Source organism: Dasypus novemcinctus, chromosome 4 (genome assembly GCF_030445035.2).
Source record: "Dasypus novemcinctus isolate mDasNov1 chromosome 4, mDasNov1.1.hap2, whole genome shotgun sequence".
Classification (NCBI taxonomy): Eukaryota; Metazoa; Chordata; class Mammalia; order Cingulata; family Dasypodidae; genus Dasypus; species Dasypus novemcinctus.
This window is the reverse complement of record NC_080676.1, coordinates 98,056,843-98,077,193: the sequence shown is the minus strand read 5'-3', so window position 1 is coordinate 98,077,193 and position 20,351 is coordinate 98,056,843. Positions and strand designations below refer to the sequence as shown.

Below are 20,351 nucleotides of genomic sequence, written 5' to 3'. Positions count from 1 at the left end.
TTGAATGGGCCATAGTGGGGACTCACAGATAAAACTGCAAGGCAGAGCAGAGGAGTTAGAGTTTTGATGTTGGAGTTTTGAGCTAGAGCTTGGGAAGTAAGCACATAGAGGAGCAGAGCATCTAAGCCTAGAGAGAATCAAACCCCAGGGAGAGAGACAGAGCCAGTCACCTGATAGTCTACAACTGTCCTTCTGGAGAGAGGCAAAGCTTATAGTCTCATAATCTACAGCTGACTCTTGTGGAGAAAACAGAGGAATTGAGCCTGGAGAAAAATGAGGGGGAAGAGAGGAACCCAGGAAATTGAACCCTGGCAGATGTCAGCAGCCATTTTGCTCCAACACATGGCGATAGACTTTGATGAGGGAAGTAAATTACACTTTATGGCCTGGTTACTGTAAGCTTCTACCACAAATAAATACCCTTTATAAAAACCAACCAATTCCTGATATTTTGCATCAGCACTTTTTTGACTGACAAATACATATAAAGTTTTCCTTTATGCCCATTTTCTTCTTAGTATCCTTTATCTCTTTATATGCATTTTTCTTCATCTTCTTGAACTGATTTAGGAAATTTGTTTGAACTTCTTTCAATAAATGAAAACTTCTTTCATTCTAATTCTGTGTCTCATCTGAAGTTTTAATTTATTCCCTTGATGGAGCCAGATCTTTCTGTTTCCTGGTATGACTTGTATTTTTGCTGATGTCAAGGTATCTGATTATTTTGATAGGTGTACTCAAAGGTCAGTTTCTTTCTGTTATATACATTTTTGTTTTTGTTTTTGTTTTTTTTAATTGCCTTTGCATTAAGGTTTTTCTTTGACATTTGGTCCAATTTACTCTAGGTCTTTAGACTAGCCATTTTTTAACTGACCAGATTTTCTCAGTAATTCATTTCATTCTTGCCCTGGATATGTGGTACAATTTTTAAGATTGCAATTTTTGTGTAAATGTTTCACCTCCAGGAGAAAAATTCCTTCCCAAGTTCCTGCTCTGAGAATGCTGATCTCTTTTATTTGTGTTAGTGAAGAATTTTCTCCCCAGCTCCAATGATTTGTTTAAATTATTGCCCTCATTCATTGCTCCATTTTCCTTATGCTTTTCAGTTCTGAGACCCTCTTGCTTAAAGCAATTCAGTTTTTATTTAGTTGGTTCCGTCAATAGAAATTCAATTGAGTGAGCATAGCACTTCCCAGCCACAGTTTTATCATAGTCTATCTCTTTCTCTTTCTATCCTTTTTTCTTCTTCAGGCCATTTTGTATGCAGCACTTCTCAGCAGCTTGTGTTCTGCCCTGGTTCTATATAGACCTGGTTCCCCATGCATGGATATGTGTGGAGTTCTATCTTTCTCCTGGGGACTCTATAGTCCATATCCCGAATGGGAACTGGAAGGGATCTGGCCATAATCTCTGAGCAAGTTGGCAGGGACTGTTAAAAGGAGAGGAAGTTGGCCAGAAAATACTGGCCACAAATTTTCTATCTGATATTGTTCTCTTTATTTCATTCATCATTTATGGAGTCCTCCAGTCCTGCCATCCTCCAGAATTCTAAGCAAGTGGGATCTGTCCTTTTATTCAATGAATAGAGGAGAGAGGTTTTTCCAGAGGATTTTATGTCATCGTGCTTGATTATTGCCTTCTTAATGTTATTACCTTTCAATTCATTATCTTCCAATTCATAAAATGTCTTTCCATTTACTGGGTCTTTTCAAATTTCTTTTATCAATGTTTTGTAGTGTTTAGAGTTTGTTTGCACTTCATTAGTTAAATTTACTTCTAACAATTTTACTCATTCTGATTCTACTGCAAATGGAATTGTTTTATTTTTAATTTCATTTTCACTTTGCTTCTTGACACTGTATGTAAATATAGTACATATTTGTACATTTTTATAATGTCTTTCAATCTTGGTAAGCTTATTTATTAGTTCTAATAATTTTAGTGGATTCCTAAGGATTTCCTATATTCAATATCATGTCATCTTCAAATTGAGAGTTTTATTTCTTCTTTTCTAATATGGATGTCTTTTTTTTTTCCTTTTCTTGCCTAATTGCCCTGGTTAGATCCTCTACTGTAATATTTAATAGAAAAGGTAAGAGCAGATGGTATTGTCTTGTTCCCTATCTCAGGGAGAGAGCATTTTACTTTCACCATCTGATTCTTATTGTGTGTTTTTCATAGATGCGCTATTTCAGTTCGAAGAAGTTCCTTTCTATTACTAATTTGTTGAGTTCTTTTATTATGAAATGTTCGTACATATATTTTGTTAAGTGCTTTTTCTCTGTCTATTCAGATAATGATGCAGATTTTTCCTTTATTTAATTGATATAATATATTATATTAATTGATTTTTGGATGCTAAATCAACCTTGCATCCTTGAAATGAATATTATTTGGTCGTGGTGTGTAGTACTTTTGTATATTGCCTAATTCAATTAGCTAGTAATTTGAATACTTTGCATCTACATTAGAGGAAATATTGGTTTCTAGTTTTCTTTCCTTTTGGTGCTTTTGTCTGGTTTTAATATTGGACAATACTGACATCATAGAGTTGGAAAGCACTCTGTACATTTCGATTTTTTGGGAGGGTTTATGAAAAAATCCTACTAACTCTTCCTTAATTGTCTGGGAGAATTCACCTTTGAAGACATGTGGTCCTGTGCTTTATTTGGTAAGAAAAATTTTTATTACTTATTGTAGTAGACTGAATTATGGACACTCAAACATGTCATGTCCTAATCCCTCAAATGTGTAAATAGTAACATAAATAAAAAAGGTTTTTTTTTAATTTTTTTAACCAATGTGATAAAGTTAAAGATATTGGGGTGAAGAGATTATCCTGGATTATCTGGGTAGGACCTAATTCTAACTAATGTGTTATATGAGATTGATAGATGAAGATTTAATACACACAGAAGAAGAGAAAGCAATGTGATAACAGGAGGAGAGATTGGAGTAATATGGCCACAAGTCAAGGAATGATGACAGTACTAGGAGCTAAGAGTCAAGTAATGAATCATGACCTAGAACCTCTGGAGGAAGCATGGTCCTGCCAACACCTTAATTTCAACTCAGTGAAAATGAATGTGGATTCTGGCCTTCAGAATTTTGAGAGAAAAATTATGGTGCTCTAAAACACCAATTTTGTGGTAATTTGTTAAAGCAACCACAGAAAATTAATACACTAATTCAATCTTTACTTGATATAAGTTTATTTTTATTTTGTAAGTCTTTCGAAGTTAATTTTGGTAGTCTGTGTCTTTCTTGGATTTTTTTTTTGTTTCATCTAATGTATCCAATTTTTTAACATGCAATTTTTACATTATTTCCTTATATCCTAGGATCTTAATTTTATATCTTTTGGACCCTTTCAATTATACAAAAGACTTCCAAGAACCTTGAATGTGTTGTATTCCACTACAGACTGACTCTGTGTTCAAGGCAGAGAAGGACCTTTCTTGGAACAAAATGTTTCTACGTCATTGGTCAAATGGATTGAGTTATAATTTGATATATATGAAGCTATATGTTTATAAGTATGATACAAATGAAAATTGGGCTTTGGCTCTCTAAAGTTTTATAGGCAGGTAATAGGCTGAGAAAATAAACAAGAATCTGGGGGTAAAGCCATGAACTGCCGAGACTCATTTCCAGAGAGCTAACAAAAACACATGAAAAAAATATTCCCATTTGCATTTTTTAAGATAGCTATGGACAAGTGGTTGCTTTATGCCTCCCATCCATTCCCTTTAAGTGGGAGTGTTTACTGTAGCATCATATCTCATTCACCATTTTATATTGAGTATGTGGCAGACAGGTCTTCAGAATGAAAGTAACAATAGATAAAGATACTCCTCCACACTGGAACTTGTTTTAGATAATGAGACTCTGAAGGTCAAGTCCAAGAGTTAGTCTGATGGAAGGAGACTTTTGCAATTCATGGAAAAGACTGAGTATATTTATGTGGGGGGAATTTAAATCCTTTTTTCAGACATAAAACAAGTTGTGGTATATTTTCAAAGACAATGGCTTTCTTCAAAACACTGAAATGATTTTAAATTGTGTGTGTGTGTGTGTGTGTGTGTGACTGAGCTCAGAGAAACAGAAAACGGCTAAAAGTAATTAAAAAAAAAAAGAGTAAGCTGAAACTACAAAGGTAGACAAATTATAACAGTCTGTGCTGCCCCGGAAACCAAAATTATACTTTGGAACCCAATTTTATGAATAAATCACTGCTTTGTGAAAGAAGCTAGGACTTGAACACCAAAAATATTTTACAGGGTATCTATGATAAGGTGCCTTAGCAACAGAAATGGCTTACTTTCATCAAAGGGGAAGCTGGCAGAGATTGAGAGGTGAGGAATTTTCTTATTTGTCTATTTTTTATTATTATTATTGAAAAATGAAAATGCTCTAATAATGATTGAAGTGATAAATGCACAACTATGTGATTATACCAAATACCATTGATTATATAGTTTGGATGAATTGTATGCTTTATTAATATGTATCAATAAAATTGATTTGTTAAAAAAAAAACACAACGATGAGGGTTTGTCAAAGAGACATGGGCACCAATGGAACTAGTCCCCAATGGCCAAAATGAGAGCAATTTGTGCAACAAAATAAATATGGTAGTATAGGATTATTAAAAAAAAAAAAGGAAAGCTGGGGAAATTTACCTGGTCTAGTTTTAATGGCAAAAGGAAATCTGTAGATAAGACTATTTATTTTCATCCCAGAACCAGTTGAGATGCAAGTATATCAATAGTAATAATATTTCTCCATGAAATTTGTGACCATATACCTACTTTCAATTGTGGCTGGATCTTAAAGTTATACTTACCTCTCCTAATTTTGTCAAAGAATACTAGTTCAAGATATGAAATTTAAGACTAGTTTTTTAGTCTCCGTAAAAGCATATGCAAATATTTCATAGAAAACATTCTCATTCCATGTCCTCTAAAGATCTATCAAGAATAAACTCAGTCAATTAGGATTTTACAACCAAAAGTAGCTAAATTCACAAGGAAATAAAAAACCTTAACATGAATTAATATAAAAAATAAACAACTGTTTTAGGCATTCTAAAATTTCAGATATTGGAATTACCATATATTACATATAAAATAATCATGAAGGAATAAATTTGTAAAAACAAATAGCAAATAATGGATTATGAAAAATTAGCCATAAGAAATAGAACAAAAGAAATATTGCAAAAATGAAGGTGCAATATTGAAAAAAAAATCACTGAGTTGCTTATATAGCAATTTAAACATAGCTGGAAAAATCCTCAGTGAATTAGAAGATAGATAATAAGAAATTACTCAGAGTATATGGAATGGAAAAAATAGAAGAGAGATTAAAGAATATAAATGACAGAACAAGACATAACATGTGTTTATCAAAATTTCCAAAGGAAGTAGCAAAAATAAAACAGAAGTGGAAATATTCAAATTGAAAATAGCAAAAAAATTTCCAAAACTCCTGAAAAAATTGAAACTTCCAATAAGGAACTATAAAGTATGCCAAGTAGAAAAAGTAAAAAGAAATTCACACTTAGTTATAATGACACCTCAAAACACAAAACTCAGGAAGAGAGCAGATATTTCCATACAGTAATACAAAGAGCCTGATTGCAGACTTCTAAATGACTACAAAAAGTTAGAAGATTATGTAATGTTATCACCAAATTATTAAAAGAAAATAATTCTTTTTCTAAAATAATACTGTACCCAACAAAATTACCATTCAAAGTGGAAAATTTGCATTTTCAAATAAACAAATGAAAATGAAATTCTTAAACTGCCACTGATGAAATGCAATACATGAACTGAAGTTATTTACTTCAGTAGGAAGAAAAGCAGTGATAAGTGACTAACAAAGATGCATTTAATTGTGAATAATCCTAAAATCACACTGACAGTATCAAAGAATAATGTCTAATCTACAGAGTTAAAAGTCATAATTCAAGATAAGGTGACAGTAAATGATGATAGTGTGTGTGAAGTGTGAATAGTATATGAGGTGATTAGAAATACTATTATCCTTGTATTGTTCAGATAATGGGTAGGAGGTGTTGATAAATTTTGACTCTCTTAGGATAAGTATGGAAAATTTCAAGGAACTCACTAAACGAATAGTATTAAAATATATAAAATATGTATATTCCAAACTCAGAAGAGGAAAAAAACATGAAATGGGAAAACAGAAATGACCAATTCAAAAGGGAGAAAGAAAGTAAATAAAATGGAAAAATATAAAATAGACAAAAGCAGGATAAAAAGTAAAAATATTACAATAGTAAATATAATGTTTAAGTAGATTGAGCAACTAGTTAATTGATACTGTCAGATTATAGTTAAAAATACAACTATATCCTGTTTGTAGAAAAGATTTCTAAAATATCAGTACACATGACTTAGTGAACGAATATGATAAAAAATGTCTGGAAAATGTCAAGCAAATAAAGATGAGGTAGCCTTATTCATATCTGAAAAAATATGTCATATGATATATACAACAATTCTAAATTTGATGTACCCAATAAAATGGTATTAAAATATCTAAATCTAATCTCCATCATCCCAGAAAGGTTAAACCTACCTCATTCAATTATGAATACCACTAGAAGGAAAATTGTAGGATCAAAATATGAAATCTGAACAAAATCATGAATTTAATAGACAGATGAAGAAATCTGTTCCCAACAACCAGTTAATAAATATTCTTCTGGAGTACACTTGAATCCTTTTATGAAAAGTGAACATCCATAAAGCCAAAAGAAGTTTTCAATGAATTTCACAACATTGGCTAGAAATTAATAAGTTTCAAAGTAAGTAGTTAGAAAAATATCAGAATTTCTCAAAAAGAAAATTAGAACAGAAATAAACAGTATAAAAGCCAAACATCAATTCATTGAAGATGACTGCCCAGAAATATTAAGAGAATTAGGCTCTTGGTTACATCACTGGACTGCCACACCAATTCTGCATATTCTCTGCTCTTGACCTTATAGTAATGAAAGATCATAAATAACTTACCATTTAACAATTTTATAGGTAATTCTTATACTTGCAACTGAAAATATTCTAAGTCTACTTTATCTATATATAAGCATTGTTTAATAATACCAAATATTGGCAATTGCGGCATTATTCTTCATGCCCAACAATGAAAGTTCATTTTTTTTCATGCTGATAGACATGCACATCACATGTTTGAGACTGGTACAAACATTCATAGAAATAAGATAGTAATATTCACAGCTAATTAAACAGGTATTTCTTTGTTAATTCATAGAGTTAAATATGTTTATATATATTTAGTAACTTACAATTCTTCTATAAATTGCCATTCTTTGCCATTCTCTTCTCCTGATTTGATCAAAATCAAAACAGGAAAAATTTCCCTTTAATACTATTTTCCTCCAGCACCCCGTACATCTCAGGAAGAAGAACTGAACTAACCTGATTGGCGAATCTGGAAGGAAAAACAGACTTGGATGACATAGGGTTCTCTTCTACTTCTTCATGCCATCAATTTTACTAGGACAGACTATGAGGGCAGATGTATTACAGTTTGGGAAAGAAATTTAAATACAAACAAGGGTTCAGATACTTTGCTTAGGCCCATGAATATTAAAGAATAGGCAGGGTATGAAATCTGGGTCAGTGTGTCTCAGACACAGATGGAAAATTTGACTTGGCCAATGTGAGTGGGTTTAAGCTCTGGTGGTACTTTAGTAGTCAATACCAAGAAAGTTCATAAATGTAATATCCTCTTTTGTTTAGCAAGAGTTGTTTCACAGTTGTGTATTCTAATGGCTGAGTCCTGTGCAATGTTGAGAGACAATTCTCCATGAGTCTTGCATTTCTACACATCCCATGACTGCGTTTGTTCTAAACAATCTGTTATAGTAAACAGCCATGAAAGATAAAGATAATTTCTCCTTCAAGGACAGAGACCAGATGTATATGTCATTTGGGCTACTAAACAAAATATTTCCCTTTGTGACAAAGAAGGGACATGTTTGTTATTAGTCTTAAAATAGTGGAGTTGTTCTAAGCTTAGAGTTCCTCAGCTGTGACCCAAACTTTATGTGTATTCGGTATCTGTCTGGGCTGCTTCTCATCCTCCTGTGGAATTTGGATAGCCAGGAGAACAGAGGCAGACTTTAAGCTCATGCTGCCTGTTTTTCCATGTATCTGACCCAGGTGTCTCATGTCTTCTGGCAACATCTATGAAAACTGTGGCTAGATAATTTATTAGCTTACAAGTAGACTGAAATCTCAGACCTTTCCCTGTTCTTAAAAAAAAGATGCAGTAAGTCTTAGGTCAGATGGTTTTCTGATGCAATGAGTGCTGTTGACCTTTCATTGTCTATTTTTAAGAACAAATATTTGTTTATTTTCTTTTTTAATGAGAAAACCATATGTCAACAAAAGCTCTATGGATTTCAGAGAGAGAATGAGACTTCATGAAAGATATTGACAAAGGTCATGAATTTCAGGAGATTTCACAATGTTGCAGGAACCTCAAGAAAATAAGGAGTTATGCAGGCAGATTTAGTCAAATGTCAGAGCTCTAGACTGAAGGTTTCTGCAGGTTAACTTTTGCTATGCTGAACTCTTGACCTGTTTGGAGAATGAAGCCAGGTAGAATTAAAAATCTACATCCCAAGAAACAGAGAGAGCCTGCAACTGGAAGCAAGATAGTTGCATCCATCTGCCCCATGGGATGTAACCCCCTCTCAATTAGAAGGAGAGTGGTTCTCTCCATTCCAAAATCCTCAAGATTGGAGAATAAACAATGGACTAAAGTAGATTTATTATTATTCTAGCAATGGAAGAATTCTTATCATTGATATAAAGGCAGTGGCCACCAGAGCTTCTGAGGGATGGGAGAGTGAAAAATAGACATAATACTATGGGGCATTTTTGAAACGTTGGATTTGTCCTGCATGACATTGCTATGGCAGATACAGGCCATTGTATATTTTGTCATAGCTTACAAATTTGTGTGCAACAGAGAGTAAACTACAATGTAAACTGTAGTCCGTGGTTAGTAACAATGCTTCAATATGTGTTCATCTGTTGTAGCAAATGTACCACACTAATGAAGGATACTGTTAATGTGGGAAAATATGGTGGGAGGCGGGGAGGGAGTGGGGCATTTGGTAATCCCTTATATTTTTAATGTAACACTTAGGTAATCTAAACCTTCTTTAAAAATAAAAGCTAAATTAATTTTTAAAAAAGAAAAGAAGGAAGCAGGTGTACTGGTTGAATACCTCCTTTCCATATACAAGGTCCTTGGTTCAATCCTGAGTAAATTCTTTTAAAAAATGAGATAAAATAAATAAGTAAAAAAAAAAAAAAAGGAAAGAAATAAATCATGAGGATCTGAACTGCTTGATTTCAAAATAAGGAGCATAACACATTACATGCTTTGTTCCTTCACCTGCCGTACTTCGTTGTCCCTCACGCAATTGTATACGCATTTGTGTAAAAAAAAGTCAACCCCAATATTCTCATTCAAAGTTCTGTTCCTTTCTTTCTCAGGCAACTGTACAGAACAATTTACCAGAAAGTGAATCAAAAGTATATTTCTTATTTATCTCATTGAATTGAGCTTTCTTAATATTTATTATCATATTTTATTATAACCTGAATATTTCTCTCTCTCATTCTTTCTGTCTTTCTCTCTCTGCCTCTGTCTTTCTCACTGTCTCCAACATTGTTCTTCTCTCTGGTATACAATAATGTAACCATAAATTTAAATTTGTAATTATAATTACTTTTATAATAAAGTAAAATTAAGATTATAACACAATAATATTTTTAAATTCTGCAGTCATTGGTGAGAACCATCAGTGCAGCTTATAACCTGAAAGGACATGACTTCATTTTTGCTACAGAATAAGGAGTTTTTAAGATTAAATCATTACTCTAAGTCACTATAGGAAATGATCACTCTCATGTCCCCAATTTTTTTATAATGGCCTTCAGGTTCTAAAGAGACAAACCTTGGATTCATATAGTTTGTCCAAGCTGACTCTGGATTTTTCAATACTAAACCTTGGCTTTAGATTTCTGAGATGCAAGTTATATCTTTACCAGAGAGGAGAGGGTATAATATATTAATAATCACATGCAAAAATAGAAATTCTTTTGGGAAGAAAATCTGATCATCTTTTTTGGTCAAAGAAGAGGAACAATTCAATGAAATTACTGCAAACATTTCTAAACGTTGCTACTAAAAGTATGGTTGGTAGACCAGCAGCATTGACAAAGTGCATCCGATGTCCCAATCCATATCTGCTGAATTAGAATTTGAATTTAAGAGAACCTAGGGTGATTTCTCTATGCATTAAATTTTGAGAAGTATAGTCTTAAATGGCCTCTAGATTATCTCTTGGGATTAATATTGCTCAGGAAATCAAAGGAAAACCAAAGGAATTTGAAAAATATGCTTATTATTAGCCAAAAAGCTGTGGAAGCTTAAGAAAATGAAAGAAGACAGTCTGGAGGAGGAAAGATGTTTCCTTAGAACAGTGGTTCTTAACATTTTTTGTTCCATGAATCCCTTTGTCAATCAGGTGAAAACCATGGACCCCTTACTGAGTTCACACTATTATTCACACTGAGTTCACCATGTATTATTTAATAAATATATCATACCCACACCAACACATCCCCACAAGGATAATTTTTTCTTGAATTTCAGTTCAAGCTCACAGACCCTCGGTTAAGAACCTCTGCTTTAAAAGACAGTAAGAACTCTTAATGGACAGACCGTACAAACAAAAGGAGAGAGATAAAACCTTAAAATCTTATAAACCAGGAAAAGAGTTTTTGAAAATGTAAAAAACAAAGTGATTGCCCTTGGTTGTACCAAAAGAAAAAAAAGATAGGTGCCTTACTCCTCGTTATGTCTGAAACAATGACTGGAATCCTCAGAAACCTAAAAGAAAGCAAGAATATATACTTATATATAAATATTTAATTCCAACAATGAGTACTGATTTGTTAGGAAAGAAAAGGCTCAAACTACAAATGGTTTAAGTTGTTATAATTTTGACTGAGCCTTCCAAAAGGGAATAGTGGAGTGTTTGAAGAAAATAAAAGCACTAGAGACATATCTCACTATAGATAAATTTCCACTGTAGAAAAATATGTAAAAGAAAGAAATGCTGTCAAAGTTCTGGCTTAGTCAAAATGAAAGGCAGTATGATAAGGAGTACATAGCAGATGCATCAATACCATCTTTAGTTCAGAAAATCCTAGTGGATGAATTTTCCGCTGAAACAAATATGGGAAACTTGCCTACCAGAAGGGGGTTCATAGGCTTAAGCTGCCATTGTGGCACAAATTGGAGAAACCTGTTAACGAGAGATAGCAAAAGCAGTGTTACTAGCAGATACCACCTCCATGTAGCATTTTCTTTACAGAAATGTGGGGCTCCAAGGGGAATTGTAAATTAAGAATTTGAATATGCTGAATGGGATAGACTTGTCAAATAAGACCTGATGATTGAGACTGTCACCATTGCAAATTTCTAAATTTTGCCAGAAGACAGCAATATCTCAAATGCTGTTCTAAGAGAAAAAATATTTGCGTAGTGGAATTTCACCCCAGCTATCTTAAATATAGTGGCACAGTTCACCTCTTTATGTAAGATTTTCTCAGTCCAGCCTATATTCACAAACTGTGGCATCTGGACCTTTGGCATCAACAGACTGTCCTATTGTTAAAGTTGAAACTCAGATGTTCTGCTCCATACCCCTTCCCTCAGATACTACTGAGTTTGTGCTGTGGTCTTTGGCAGCACTGATTATGGATTCTGGAAATAAAATTTTGCCTAGTTTAACTGTACTACATTATCTAAGATTTGCCATGTCTCTAAATTATTCAAAGATGTACCAGTGCTGTAATTATTGTTCTTTTCTTATTAATTCTGGATTTTCTTAAAAGTGAGGCATATCAAAGTTTCAACAAATTGAACTTCTATAATTTGTGAAAGAAATACCCCATTTCAGTGAGACACTAACACCATCGTTGAAGAAACCACAGCTCTACCAGCTTGCAGAACTTCTCTGGCTGAGAGAGAGTACAGGAAGAAATTGGAGAAAAGGTTAATGTAATAATTTCAGACTTCAGTCAGGTAAGAGGTTATAATTTAGAACTTAAATTCCTGTGGGCATTAATTTGCAAACAAAATTAATGGTTGGATTTTAAGTTCCCCTTCATATATCAATCATGTGAAGGGTTTATATTCAAATTTAGAAAATAACCATTAGTATTTTATTGTTGGATAATCTTAAATTTATCACCTGGTCAAAGAAGAGACTCGCTGAAGAATTATATTGGACAATATAACCGGACCTATTTTGGAACAAAAAATAAAACAGTGAATAAAATAGTGGATTTTGAGCCCTGAGAACATACGAGATTGTGATTATTTAAAGCCTTTTGAGGGGCAACATTTAGAACTATTCATCAGTGATGCCACCTATTTGGGGGTATGGGCAACAATCTTCTGAAATAGAGACTGGGACTGTTGAACTCACCTCCACCTCTGTATAGGCTTAATGGTTAAATCCTTAAATTCAGCCAGTCATGAAGAAACCATATTTTGGAAACACTAAGCAGTTAATAATTGAATATTACTTCTGATTTTCAAGAAGAGCTATTTCCCCCATAATATTTTCACAAATTTTTACAACCTTATTCCTTATTGCCTTGAGAAGGGAAAATGGCATTCTGAATTTGACGGAGAATCAGTCTCTTTCCTCTTTGAGGAAACAAGCTTGTGACAGTTTGAGATAATTATTTATGAACCTGAAAGGAAAGATTATATTTTTTAACTAATCTATTCCTCTGGTTATGGTACACTTTGATTACATTAAATTCAATGAGGAATATCTGGTCAAATTTACTTGATAAAATCAATTTAGGGCTTCTGATTGGGTTTTGTCAGTAATGCATGTCTCAGGTAAAATCCACACTCCCTTGGTGGGCTGATATAAATGGACACTCACTCAAGAAGACATGGAAAGAGAGAGAGCTCTGTCATTTTTAAACCTGGGGCCCAGGGAGAGATGAGCTATTTGCATTGTAGCTTATATCTGACCTTGAGAAGGTAGTCAAGACTGATATAGGAAGCCTGAGAGACAATCCCTACGGCAGCCTACAGCTGAGAAAAAGATGGGCTCGTGGAGCCCCAAGAGGAAGAGGAAGCCCAAAGACAAAGGTTGAAATGTGACAGAGATTGCCCACCATCTTGCTTCAACACATGGCAGCTGACTTTGGTGAGAAAGTACCTCAATGGTACCTTGAGTTGGACTTTCCATGGCCTTGGAACTATAAGCTTTTACCCCAAATAAATACTTTTTATAAAAGTCAGTAGATTTCTGGTACTTTGCATCAGCACTGCTTTGTCAGACTAATACAAAACTTCTCATCAGAAACTTCACATTCTACTCTCTTCCTTTATTCTTGAATATTTCAGGCTCCATTGCACAAGGACCCTGGCCCTGGTACTAACCTATCTGTGATGGGGGAGAGAAAAATTAGTTTCAGTCTACAGTTCATTATTATCAAGACTTACTGACTGAAGATATAAGCAAGTTATTCTTGGGTTTCCATATGCCTTATTCCTTTATCATATTTTTCAATAACTTGAGAATTTGCTTAGAGAAAGCAGATTCTATTTACCACTCCCTCCAACTCCTAGATTTCTTCTCTTTCTAAAATTTTCTCTTGAATTTTCTGTTTTTCTAGTCAATTTATGCAAATAAGATTAAGTTGTAATTTTCATCATTTTTGTCCAATATGCTTCAAATGTAGTTCCAAGTTTGACTTTCCAGAAAAGTTCCACTGAACATATGAAATTTGTCAATTGCATTTACATTGTTCTTATATTGCTTTATTTTTCCACAATTCTTATAAATATATCAAATTAAATAGGACATATGTTTAAAAATTTACTCTCTATCTCACTCAATGAAGTATAAATTTAATGAGAGCAAGAAGTTTTTTCTTATTTCTGTTTATAACTTTTCTACTTAGAATAATGGCTGATGCATGATAGAAGAATTCATAGAGATCCACTAATGGATGAATAGATTTAAACTTTATATTAAAATTATTTTAAAAAATCTTTCTCAAGGAGCAGCAATATATTATCCATTCACTAATCTAATGTGTGGCGTGGTATAACAATATTTTGTTTGGCCAATGAGACACCCTTTAAGGAGCTTGAAATACCAAGAAAAGGAAGTACTTAACAATGGGATCCAAATGTGAAGGGATGCTGTGAAGTAGTGTCAATCCCTGAGCTAAATTTATGTGCTAAGCCAATGCATTCAGGTGGAAGTCATGAGGCATTAAAACCAACAATTTAAAAATTCAGAGTACAGGGTGAGAATGCATTCTATAACAAGAAAAGTAAGGAATAATATGTAGAGATCTTTTAATGATAAATGCTATGATGTAGGTGAAGGTATGGAAGTGCAACTTGTTCCTGTATTTGCCTCATTTTCTGACATGTGTCTAGTTAAAGACAATGTTTCAATCATTAATAAATAACATTTTTTTCTTGAGATAGGAGTATTATTTGTTCTTTAAAAAACTAATTAAAATGAAAACATTTGCAAAATTATATTTATCTTGAGTTTTAAAATTTATATTTGTAAACGAAGTTCCATCTGTAGAGTTTTTTTTATTTATTTATTTTATGAATCAGGGCTATGTTAAGGCCATTAAAAAGTAAACTATCCCAGAGAAGTATTTCTACTTACCCTTTTTCCTGGAAAAAAATTAAGTAACATAGAAATTATCTGTCTGTTATGAATTTGAAAGGATTTGCATATGAGACCTTTAGTTACTGATAGTCTTAGGCATATTTCCTCAATTTAGTTACTGATAGTCTTTGGCATATTTCCTCAGTTTCTTATAAAATTAGGTAATAATGCTACTTGATTTAATTGCACAAATTAGAGTAACCTAGAAAAACTGTATTTATATACAAATGTTCAAAAGGAGATAATAAATTATTAAGGAAAAGATATAAGCTACAAATTCATTTGTATCATTCAGGATGCTAGTACAATAGAGATAACACATTCAAATATGGATTAATTAAGGAGAATTTATTTTAAAAACACAATTTACAAAATGTGAGCAGGAATGAGAGAAACCAACAAGGGATTGTGAAGTTTGCCAGGGAGCCATTGCCACACCTAGATGTGCAGTTTCTGGGAATGTTGCCTTGTCTCCTTGGATATAAGAAGCACATCCCACCTGAAGCCATGGCCCTTTGTGCCAAAAAGCAGCCAATTCAGGGTCACCCAGCAGAGAGGAAATGAGGGAAAAGTACCCATCTCACCCTTTTGTTCAGATGTCCTGATAATGCTTCTCAGTCAGAACATAGAGAACATTTTGCATAGAAGCCAATTTATGCGAAAGTCAGTTACACACAAAAAAAGTCACTTAACAGAATAGAGAATGATGGGCAGTGAATCTGGAGGGCAAAATATCAAATAATTAGTTCTGATTTGTACATTTTTTTAATATTATGCCAATGGGGACATTGTTAATAATTTTCAAAAGTTGAAAGAACAAAGGGTTTTATTCAAACGCTGAGCAACTACTATAATAGTGAGCAACACAAAGGATATTTTCCTCTTAAAGTATTTCTTAACAATCATACTTACCTGATACAGTCAAGAACATAAACATTAGCAGAGACAGAAATATTGAAAGACATTTGGAAGTTTTTTGCAGGAAAATAAGAACTAAGTTGAAGCGACCCTTTTTAAAAACAGTGTTGAAAAGAATTACTGCTAAATGAATTTCAGGAATGAGGATATCTGGATAATGTGTGTCTTCCAGAAATGCTGCTGCCCCTTTTGGTTTGAGACAATCACTAAATAGTGGATTTAGAGAGTAGGAAATAAGTTCTCCATTACCTTGACTCATTTGGTGTCGTTAAAAAGATGATCAGCGCAATACTTTGTGGGATTATGAAAAATTGAATGGAAGAAAATTAACACTAGATCTTTAAAAAAAAAGAATTAGAGTCAGGCTCGTAACCACCCCGAGCTGCGGCAAAGTGCAGCAGAACAGCGGCAGTGGTGCCAAGAGCAGCGACCCCGAGAGAGCGCAAGCGCGGGGAGACGCTGACTGTGCGCACCCAGTGACAGCGCGAGAGGTACTGGATTTTGACAACTTCTCACCGTGCCTGAGTAGTAGCTAGTCGTTCTTGGCTCAGGAGTCGCTGGAGAGTCTACTCTGATTGTGCAGTTTGTTCAAGGAATTTTTGCTGAAAATATGATACTATGATAGAAGTTTCTTAAGGAAGGAAAATTGAAATAGATGCACAACGGTGCATGCTTGAAATCTGGATACTGCAGGAACGGAACAGATCACAGCAATAAGTGATTTGTACATGAAAAATGGACAAGGCTTTGCATTAGTTTATTCCATCACAGCACAGTCCACATTTAATGATTTCAAAGATCTTCGAGTAAAATACACTGATGATGTTCCGTTGATTCTGGTTGGTAATGAGTGTGAACTGGAAATGAAAGAATTGTAGAAAAGGAGCAAGATCAAAATCTAGCAAGACAATGGAAAAATTGTGCATTCTTAGAATCTTCTGCAAAATCAAAAATAAATGTTAATGAGATCTTTTATGACCTAGTAAGGTAAAATAACAGAAAAACTCCAGCGTCTGGTAAGGCCTGCAAAAAGACATCATGTCAGCGCTTTAATATACTAAATGCTTTGTAGCTCTGAGCCAAGTCTGAAGAACTGTTGCCCAATTCAACATTAACAGAATTCCAACTTCGTTAAACCTGCCAACATCTTAAATGGACTTTCCCCTGGTGGTGTCCTTTAAGAGGCAGATGAAAGCTATTACATGGGTTTGCAAATTCCAATCACTTTCTGGTATCACAAGAGAGACTTTTACTTATATAATAGTCTTAGAGTATGCAACTGGTAAAAACCAGTGGCCACATCCAGTGTTACTGCTTAAGAGACATTTTTCATCTACTAATTTTGTACATGTATGAAAACTGTGTACTGTATACAACTGTTTGTATGCTCCACAAACCTTGTATTGGAGAGTACAAAAATGCAAATCCTAAAAGCACCACTGTTTTAGCTTAATAAAAGAAAATCCAAAGAAGTCCTATATAGACTACTCCAGATAACTTCACTTCGATACTTGCAGCTTATTGTAATATATTTTTAAGAAGTTCAAGGTCATTAGCAATGTATTGTACAAAATAAGTGCTTTTTTATTAATGCAGCCTTATAGTGTTATCTTTTTTAATTTTGAAAAACCTGTGGAGACAGTGATCTTGTCTTTAAAATATGATTGTCCTTTCAGTAAAATATCTAATTAAGATTAAAAACATTGCCTTTAGAGAAGTGGATGTGGCTCAAGTGACTGAGCTTCCTCCTACCACAGGGGAGGTCCAGATTTGTTCTGGAGCTTCCTAAAGAAGACAAGCAAGACAGTGAGCTGAAGCGACTGGCAGGAGTAGCAAAATGACACAACTCGATAATGCGACAAGAGACACGAGGAGGCAAACATAAAGATAGGCACAACAAAGTAGGGAGCGGAGGTGGAGTAAGTGATTGGGTGACTCCCACTTTGGAAGCCCTGGGTCTGGTCCCAAGTGCTTCTTAGAAAAACAAGGAAGAAGAGTAAACACAGCAAGTGCAAACAACAAAGGGATGGGGAGAAATAAAGCAATAAATTAAATCTTGAAAAAAAATTGCCTTTAATGTCTGTGGGAAAGGAAATGTCCTGGCTCTTCAAACCTCCTATTACATGTTTCCTTTTTTGTTTACGCAGGGAACGAAGTTCATAGTTGTGTACAGTGGGAGTATACAACAAGAAGTGTATATTTTCAGACAATTTTTAAATGATTTAACAATTTTTTAAACCATTTTCAGGCTTCTGCAGCTGCAGAGTCTCACTGTGAATCCCTTGCTTGCTCATACATAAATGCATTTGCAATACCAAATATACTGGTGTTGTATTTTTGTCTGTTTAGTGATTGTTTCAATGTGCAACATTTTGGTTGAAATGTAAAATGGTGGACAAGTACTGAGGATATGGGAAGTAATATCAATTATGTATAACTGGTCACAAGTTACAGTAACTTTTGCTGTTTTATTTAACAATGTTTTGTTACTTTGCATGCATTAATTAAAGATTTTGAGTCTATTCAACAGGGAGCCACAGTATTTAAATTGACAAACCTAATGTTAGAACTACTTTGAAGTGGCCAAATGTAAACTAAAATTCTTAATTAAAGTGGTGTAATTTTGTATAACTTAGCATCAATAGTCCAACAAATTTGGGTTGCCATGCAAGAGCTTGCATTTAAATAAATAAATAAACAAACAAATAAATGATAAATAAATAACTACAACAGATGTATCTCTCTTCTCTCTCTTCTCTCTCTTGCTTGCTCTTGCCCTAATTACTTTTTCTATCTTTATATTTTTTCTGATACTCAACAAATAACCCATGAAAAGTTATGCATATAACAGAGCCCTTTAACTTCAAATGAACTATAACAAATAACTTTGTTATTTATTTTATGATTATTTCCACATATCAAATTATATTTTAGATACTATTAATAATTTCATATTTGTGCTTTGATTATACTGCATTAGAAAATCTAGTTGTTTTCCATAGTTTAACCTATGCCCTGGTTATGATTTCTTTATACTGGAGAGTACCCATAAAAGCATATGTCGATAAAAAGCTTAGGGTGTATTTTTCTCAGCTAATTTTTGTTATGACTGTATCTTGGATATTGTCACCATCATGATATTTGACTGGCAACATTTTGAGAGAGTAAGAAAATAAATCTGACCTAGAAAGCCTATAAGACATTTAGAGACTTCATTGAAAACGCCGACCGCAAGCTTGGTATTTAAAGCCATCATCACAGGGGGTCTTAGCTTGGTGTCCATGGACGGCTTAGGTGTCCAGGGAAGGTCTTCACTATAGGAGCATTTTGAGATTTCAAGTAATTTTTTCTGAACAAAATATTTAGATTTTAACAGATTTTCAAAGAAATATCTCTATCAGTATATTTAAGAATCACCATTCAGGCAGGTCTCATCTTCCCCCATGTATTCTGAATCAATTAAGTCACCATCTCTTTATAAATAATTTTAAATTATTTTTGCTATACCAAAAATGGTTGGACATTGCAAAAAACAAAAGCATGCTTAAAATTTTCCAGTGGCTCAGCTTATAGTACTTGATCTCAGAGTTACATGTGGGTTTTATTTTAAAACAGATTTAGTTCACTGCCATAGACAGGAAAAGAGATAAGCAGAGATTAAAAATGGAACCCCGACATGACTAAATCAAGAACCATAGACAAATTTAAAAACTAGAAAACTGAATCTGCAGTATTACCTGTGTATGAATTGAATCATAAATACAAAAGGTGGCTAACCCAAACTACAGGGCTTAATGGAAGAGCATTGCCGCATAGAATATGAGGTATATGTGTAACTGAGGAGCCCAATTAACAAAGTATGTAATTAAATAACAAATGTGAGGGACAGGAAAATAAGAGTGCAAGGTGATGAGAAAAATGCTCCTGGAGTGAGTCCTCGACTGAAGAAGACTTATTTTTGTCTTGTTCTTATAACTTAATATATGGCTTTCTCAAGAGCATTTAAAGGAGAGATGAAAAAGCCACTCTTTAAAAATAATTATAAGAAAATTGAATAATAGGGTATGCAAAAGATTAAGGATGAAAATGGAAGGCCGGTAGGCAGAGAAATAATAATATATCTAGTGTAAAAAGAACCAAATGGAGTTGGCAGTGACCCTGTGGCTAGCTTAAGAAAAATATATTTGAAAAAGTGAGAATGAGAGAGAAAGTTGTGAATTGTCAGGGGAAAAAAATACATTCCCTTCACTTGGCAGGATTAGGAGGATTATTTGATGCAGAGCCACAAGTTGAGAGCTGGCTAAGGAGCCTGTGATGACTTCATGGCCCATAAATTCTGAGAAGGCAGCAACTATAGTGGATCACAGTACAAGCACCAGGATGACAGGTGGGTGTTGGTGGAGAGAGAGCTGCTCTTCCGAGATATAATGGAGAGGATTTTCAGCCCGTTTCTAAGATCCATTGCCTGCTGTGTGGGCAGGAAAGGAAAAGGAAGTATATACCGATAAATAATTGCCCAGTGCCAGCCTCAGAGAAGACCAGAGTCATTTTAGTTACTGAAATACTGAACAGAAGGATTGTGAAACCTGAATGCAAAGCAACATACACCCCAAGGTGCCACAGG

At 33.9% G+C, this 20,351-nt stretch overlaps 1 pseudogene; it reads left to right on the top strand.

The window, feature by feature from the left end:
• The first annotated feature begins 16,232 nt into the window (after positions 1-16,232).
• On the top strand, positions 16,233-16,799 carry LOC101428011 (ras-related protein Rap-1b pseudogene; annotated as a pseudogene).
• Positions 16,800-20,351: the final 3,552 nt, after the last annotated feature.